Here is a 7,102-nt window from a genome sequence, read left to right on the forward strand (position 1 = left end):
ATATATATAATATATGTATTTATAAATCTGTTTCTATATTACAAGCTGGATTACATATGTTCTGCAGCTAAACAGTTTGCTAATGGAAATGTTAAACTATCATAGCTTCAAAGGTTTCAAGTTTTGAATGCACTAATACACACACACACACATACACGCAGGAAAAGAAAGAAAGAAAGAGAGAGATAAAAGAATAATTGTAGAAAATTCCAGGAAAGGTTATCAGCAAATACCAATAACATTTTAACAATTAGAGTCAGATAAAAATACAATTTACATTCATAATTTATTTTAAATAAACAACATATTGATTACATAAACATGAGCCAACCTTGTCAAGTAAGCTATTTAGTTGTAAATAATATCCTATTAGGTTTGGAGACAAGATACTTTATGACTTAAATACATTTTGGTCAGCCTGGATGTTCTTTTTGTTTTTTCTCCAATTGCTTGCGATACTTCTTTTATGTTCCTTTATTTGTTCCAGTCATTGGACTGTGGCCATGCTGGAGCACTACCTTAAAGGGTTTTAGCCTTCAGAACCAGTGGCATACCTATAACAAGTGCCACCTGGGTCATATGTTTATTTGGCTGCCCCTTAAAAGTTTTAATAACACTTCAAAACCTCCAAAAATGGAATAATACAGGTATTATCATCATCATCATCATCATCGTTTAACGTCCGCTTTCCATGCTAGCATGGGTTGGACGATTTGACTGAGGACTGGTGAAACCGGATGGCAACACCAGGCTCCAGTCTGATTTGGCAGAGTTTCTACAGCTGGATGCCCTTCCTAACGCCAACCACTCAGAGAGTGTAGTGGGTGCTTTTACGTGTCACCCGCACGAAAACGGCCACGCTCGAAATGGTGTCTTTTATGTGCCACCCGCACAAGCCAGTCCAGGGGCACTGGCAACGATCTCGCTCGAAAATCCTACAGGAGCCAGTCAGGCGGTACTGGCAACGGCCACGCTCAAAATGGTGCATCTCATGTGCCACCCGCACAAGAACCAGTCCAGGGGCACTGGCAACGATCTTACTTGGCTTGCCGGGTCTTCTCACGCACAGCCCATTTCCAAAGGTCTCGGTCCGTAGTCATCGCCTCGGTGAGGCCCAATGTACGAAGGTCTTGCCTCACCACCTCAGCCCAGGTCTTCCTGGGCCTGTATTATATGTATGTAAAATAAGACGACAAACTATAGTAACCATTTGTTTCCCTCAAATTTACTTTTATTGTGTTTATACACATAAAATAACAGGAAGAATATATTAAAGAACAGAAGATGAGGGAATTACAAAAATAAGTGATTTACAAACTGATTTTATGTGCCTTCATCAGTATCATCATCATCATCGTTTAACATCCGCTTTCCATGCTAGCATGGGTTGGACGATTTGACTAAGGACTGGTGAACCGGATGGCTACATCAGGCTCCAATCTGATTTGGCAGAGTTTCTACAGCTGGATGCCACCAGCACGAAGGCCAGTCAGGCGGTACTGGCAACGGCCATGCCCAAAATGGTGTATTTTACATGCCATCTGCACAGGAGCCAGTCCAGCGGCACTGGCACGATCTCACTCGAATGTCTTTACACATGCCACTGGCACAAGTGCCAGGAAGGTGACGCGGGGCACAGGTGCCATCACGATTTCGCTTTCGCTTGCTTCCTCTTCGCAAAATCTTGAATGACTTCATCAAAATTAATTTTATCTGTAAGGTCACGCCGTATGGATAGTATTGTCAAATCAGTCAACCTTGACTTATTGTTGACTTGAGGTGGTTCTTGATGAACTTTAGTTTGGAAAAGGACCGTTCACAGCTAGCAACACTAATAGCATGATTTAGGAAGACTCTTACAAGTATTACAATATTTGGCAATGAATCAATAAGATTATATTTCTGTATAAACTAAGGAACTTGCAAAGGTCTCTCCTTGTCTTCAGTATCAGCAGCTACCAAATAATTTTGCAGTTTCACCCTTTCAACCAGAAAGCCTTCTCTCTTAATATTCTCATCAAAAGCATCTAAATCACAATTACACTCTTTATCTAACAAATTGGACAGTGTGAGAAACATGCATTTCTATGCGATATCATGAAGTTTTTCGAATCTAGAAGTTATTTCTTCAGCCAGTCTATCTATCTTCTTAGCTCAGCATCATAGCTGAGAGTGGCTTCAATACTTTCTTCATAACTCAATCTTTTCTTTTTGTGAATTCAACGCTCTTTGCTGATTCCCATATCAGAGCAAATTTTGGTTGAATAGGCTAATGCATCATCTACTGTTTTGTCTCTGCTTACAAGTAGAGAAGTTTGCAAGGCAGATAGTTTAATGTCTCATTGTTGCAACTCCAGACCTTTTGTTTGGAGGTACTTTTGAATATCATTTATTTCAGGAAGTATATATCTCCAATGGCCAAGAAATGACAGCATTGCCTGAAAAATTAAACCTGCATCAGATCTCATACTTGCATTTTCTGCATCTTCCATCAACCATTCTAGCACAGTGATGATTTCCATGAATTTTGTATGTACAACTTTCACTGTATCTGCTCAACTACTCCTTCTCATTTCCCCAGCCTGTTTGATAGTTGCACCATTTATCTCAATCAAGATATCCCATCGATGAGTTGAGGCTGAAAAGAATGAAAATAGATGGTCCAATGTGCCAAAATATGTAACTGAATCTGCAGCCACTGAATCTGCAGCCACTGAAGCTGTATGCACAGCTGATAAATTCAAAGAGTTATTGGTGCATGGAACAAACACAATCTTTGAATTAACTTCTGTGATGCGTGGTTGAACACCGGATCAATGACCTGCCATTACTACCATGTTATCAAAGGCTTGTCCACGACAGTCCTGAATGTTAATGTCGTCCATTTCTATTTGTTTCAGAATCATTGATGTAATTTGCTCAGCATTTTTGCCTTTCATCTCAATAAAACGAAGAAAGGATTTTTCTACTTTTACTTCCTTTTCATCTATTTTAACATAACGTAGCACCCGAGAAATTTGGTCAATGAGAGAAATATCTGGAGTACTATCAAAAATAATGTGATACTATTTACTCTGTTTCACTTCATTGATAACTTCCTTTCTCACTTGACCTCCCAGGATGTTCACAGATTCATTCTGAATTTTTGGTGAAAGACAGGAAGTTGCACACTTATCAGTTTTTACTTTTACCAAATGTTCACGTAGCACCGGGTTGAATTTTCCAATCAGTTGAACAAGCTCCAGAAAATTTCCTTCATTTTCATTTGCCTTCTCAACTCGAATGTCTTCTCTATGGCCTCATAAAGCTAGGTTTTGCTTAGCAAGAAACATAATTATGTCCATTTCTTTGTTTCATTTTCAACAAGAGTTTGTTGTTCTTTGTCTATTACCTTGTCATTGGAAAAGCAAATTTCTAGCGCATTCTCGTGTGCAGGGTTAGATTCATGTTCTTGTATCTTAGGATTCAACTTCCACCAAGATTTGAAACCATCTACTGAGCAAAACTTTGAGTTTTCACTTGAAAATAGCTTACAACAAAAATAAAACATGGCTTCTTTCACTGGAGAGTATATCGTCCAAGTTCTCAAGATTTTTTCCCCATTTTGTAAAGTTCGAAAAACCAGTTTCTTGACAATCTTCTGGTCTCTTTTCAGTTTTGTTATTTGTCCTGGACATACAACTTCTTTGAATTCGCAGTAAATATTTTGCACAGCCTTTGATCCTTGTTGTACAAGGATTTCTCAAATATCGTCATCATGATTAAACTAAGCAGGCCACAACCCAATGTCTTTCAAATTAAAATCAGAGTTTTGCCTTTCAGTAGTTTGTGGTGGATCAGCATCATCAATTTCGTCTTCTATCTTCTTTTCAAGTTGCACTTCATTAACAGCATCATCTCCACGACCTTCTACAGTAATACCAGTTTCGTCTGGATGGTCGGGTCTGATGAGAAATTTAATTATGGCAGCTTCGTTTCGCCTTTCTTCTTCTCTCATATTTCTTTTTTTTCTTTTTTTTTCGAAACGCTGCACCACTGTACTTAATTCACTTCATCTCAAATTATATCAGTGATATCGTAAATTTATATGAATAAAACCAAATACGAGAGTATAGACCAACCTAAAAAATAATCAATTTTCTGAATATCATTAACACACTGTCTTATCCAGTAACACACAATATTACTGTATTAACAATATTATACTGAATATTACACAATATTAACACAGAATACAAGTTTACTGATGATATATTTAGATTTTAAGGAAATTTTAATAGCTACTATACATTATTAAAATCTATAATATATATACTGCATTTTTATTAATTATGTATTAATACAAATAAATTGTGCAGCCCGGGGTGGACCACCCTCCCTGCCCTTCTCTTGGTATGTCACTGTCCAGAGCTTATTTTCTTTCTATGTATAGGGTTAGGGTTAGGGTTAGGGTAACTCTATGTCTGGAACTCAGTCTAATGGTCTATCATACTGAGCTACTAAAGTGTGGGTGAACACTGACATTGGCTGTCAAGTAGTGGTGGTGAGAGAAAAACAGACGCACAGGCATATGTGCACACACACACACACACACACACACACATGCACACACACACAAGCATGTATACACACACATATGTACACACATACATAAACATGCATGCATACACACACATGCACACATACACACATGTACATGCATAGATACACACACACATGCATGCACACACACATATACATGCACATACATATGCACACGTGCTGGCATGCATACACGCACTCATGCATGCACACACACACACACACATGTATACACACACACACACACAACAGGCTTCCACACAGTTCCCATGTATCAAATCTGCAATTTGCTCTTGCAAGACATTGGTCAACCCAGGACTACAGTAGAAAGCATTTGCCCAAGATGCCATGCAGTGAGATTGAACCTGAACCAACAAGCTGCAAAGCGAACATCTTAAACCACACAACCATTCCTGAAGTTTATTCTGTCTTACACTCAAAAACTTACATATCAATTCTGGGGAATTACTTATTGAAATATCATATTCTTTTATTCTACTCTTTAAGAAAGATTTTTAAAAATTTACTCTGTTTATTTCATCTTTATATAATATACGCTTTACAGGAGATCTTTTTTTTAAAAATTATTTTCTAATTATCACTATCAGTTTCAGGGTGAAGAATTTCAGTATGGTTTACTTTTCTCTTCAGTATTTTTAGAACACTAAATGTATGTTACTAATACTCTCAAGGGTGTGCTATGAGGCTACACTTCCGTATCTGTTAATATCTGCTGTATATTATTTTTTTCTCTGCTGTTTATAATAAAAAAATTTTATAGATATATTAGTATATACATGTGTATATACTAAAAAATGATGACAGTTTTATTATTAATCATGGAGAATAGTGCACTAGTTCAAATGAAGTTAAATATCAAATTCTTTTCTTACTTATTAACAAATATTATCCCCCTTTAAAAGTGATATATATATATATATAGTCCAACCCATGCTAGCATGGAAAGTGGACGTTAAACGATGATATATGTATGTATATGTATATGTATATATATATATATATATATATATACAGCAAATAAAAAAATGGGGAGGACACAAAACAACATACTCCAGCCGGTAGACATTCCAGTGTGTCTATTCATTAGAAAAAAGGAACTGGGTGGACAAATCTTAATATGAATCATATAAAAAAAAACAGCATCCAGAGTATTCCACTACACAAGCAACTGGACAACCATCTTTATCGAGTTTTCTTTCACCAAGAAGTAGTTTGGTCAGTCACTCGGCCTTAAATGTTTTTGGTTGGATTGAGTGGGTATGTGTTGGTTTAAAACCATTTTTCTTTACTGAAGACCCACTAACTCGTAAGTACACAAACTTGGGAAGTATGATAAATGTGACCTTAAAGAAATACATGGAAAAACTTATTCAAGAAGTGGAAAAGAAAATATCTGATGAACTTCCAAGTAAATTTTCGTTGGTAATCGGTGGTTGGATTAAGGGTTCGATGCATCCAATTCGTGCAATTATCAGAATGACTATTGTACTGTTTTACTGGCATTTTTGCCTTGCAAAGATCAGAAATAGATTTGGGAGATGCTCGAATTCTTTTTGACGAAATTCTCGCATTGTATCCCTATGTGGAGTTTTTAAAATATTTGCTTCCATCGGCAGCAAATTTTTGTTTCAATATTCGTATTCTAAACATTTTTTTACACCTAGTAGGCAGGGTTTTTTTCTGTATTCATCACCAGGTCTAAAACTTTATATTGACTGATTTTTGTTACCAATATCCAACATCTTGGAATGTTTCTTCAGCTCAGAAGGTTACGCTTTTAATGATTTTCAGCAATACTTAACACCAATGAATTTAGAAATGCAATTATTTCTAAAAGTCAATCATGCTTTCTGGAATGAAGAACTAGTTTCAGAAATCTGCATTCATTCATGACCTTTTGCTATATTAGAACATTTTAATTGTGCTACTCGTTTGAGAAACTCTTTCAATTAAGGACCTTCAATTTATTTGTTTTTCAACTGCAGTACAATGTAGAGTATATACGTTGTTTATTCCTTATTTTAAATCAGTAAAATTGAACTTCGAACGTTTTCTGATAAAATTTTTCGAAACTATAAGACATGCCTTTTATTTTGCTATCATTTTGGCGCTTATCTAAATGGAAGCTAACACTCCAAAATATGTTGTTTTTTTTTTACATTCGGCAAAATAATTGACAATTAATTGCAATTAATTGCAATGATTGATTGGCCCATATCCCAATTAAAATTAATTGCTCAGAAAATAATTGATTGGAAAGGTTCCAATCAATTATTTACAACCCCTGTTCACGGGTTTTAAGTGCGTAGTGAAAAAAATGGTCAAAATCGTTTCGCACTGGGGTGGTGAGGGAGCGGCGGGAGTGTAAAAAGAAAAATTTTTCAAAATTGTTTTCTTTTTTTTTCCTGAAAAATACCTCACATCTACCGACTTCGGTGAAAAACATTGGAAAAAAATCCCCATCAAAATGGACGCAATCATAACCTTCACACGGTCCATA

This window comes from Octopus bimaculoides, chromosome 16 (assembly GCF_001194135.2).
Source record: "Octopus bimaculoides isolate UCB-OBI-ISO-001 chromosome 16, ASM119413v2, whole genome shotgun sequence".
In the NCBI taxonomy this organism is placed as follows: Eukaryota; Metazoa; Mollusca; class Cephalopoda; order Octopoda; family Octopodidae; genus Octopus; species Octopus bimaculoides.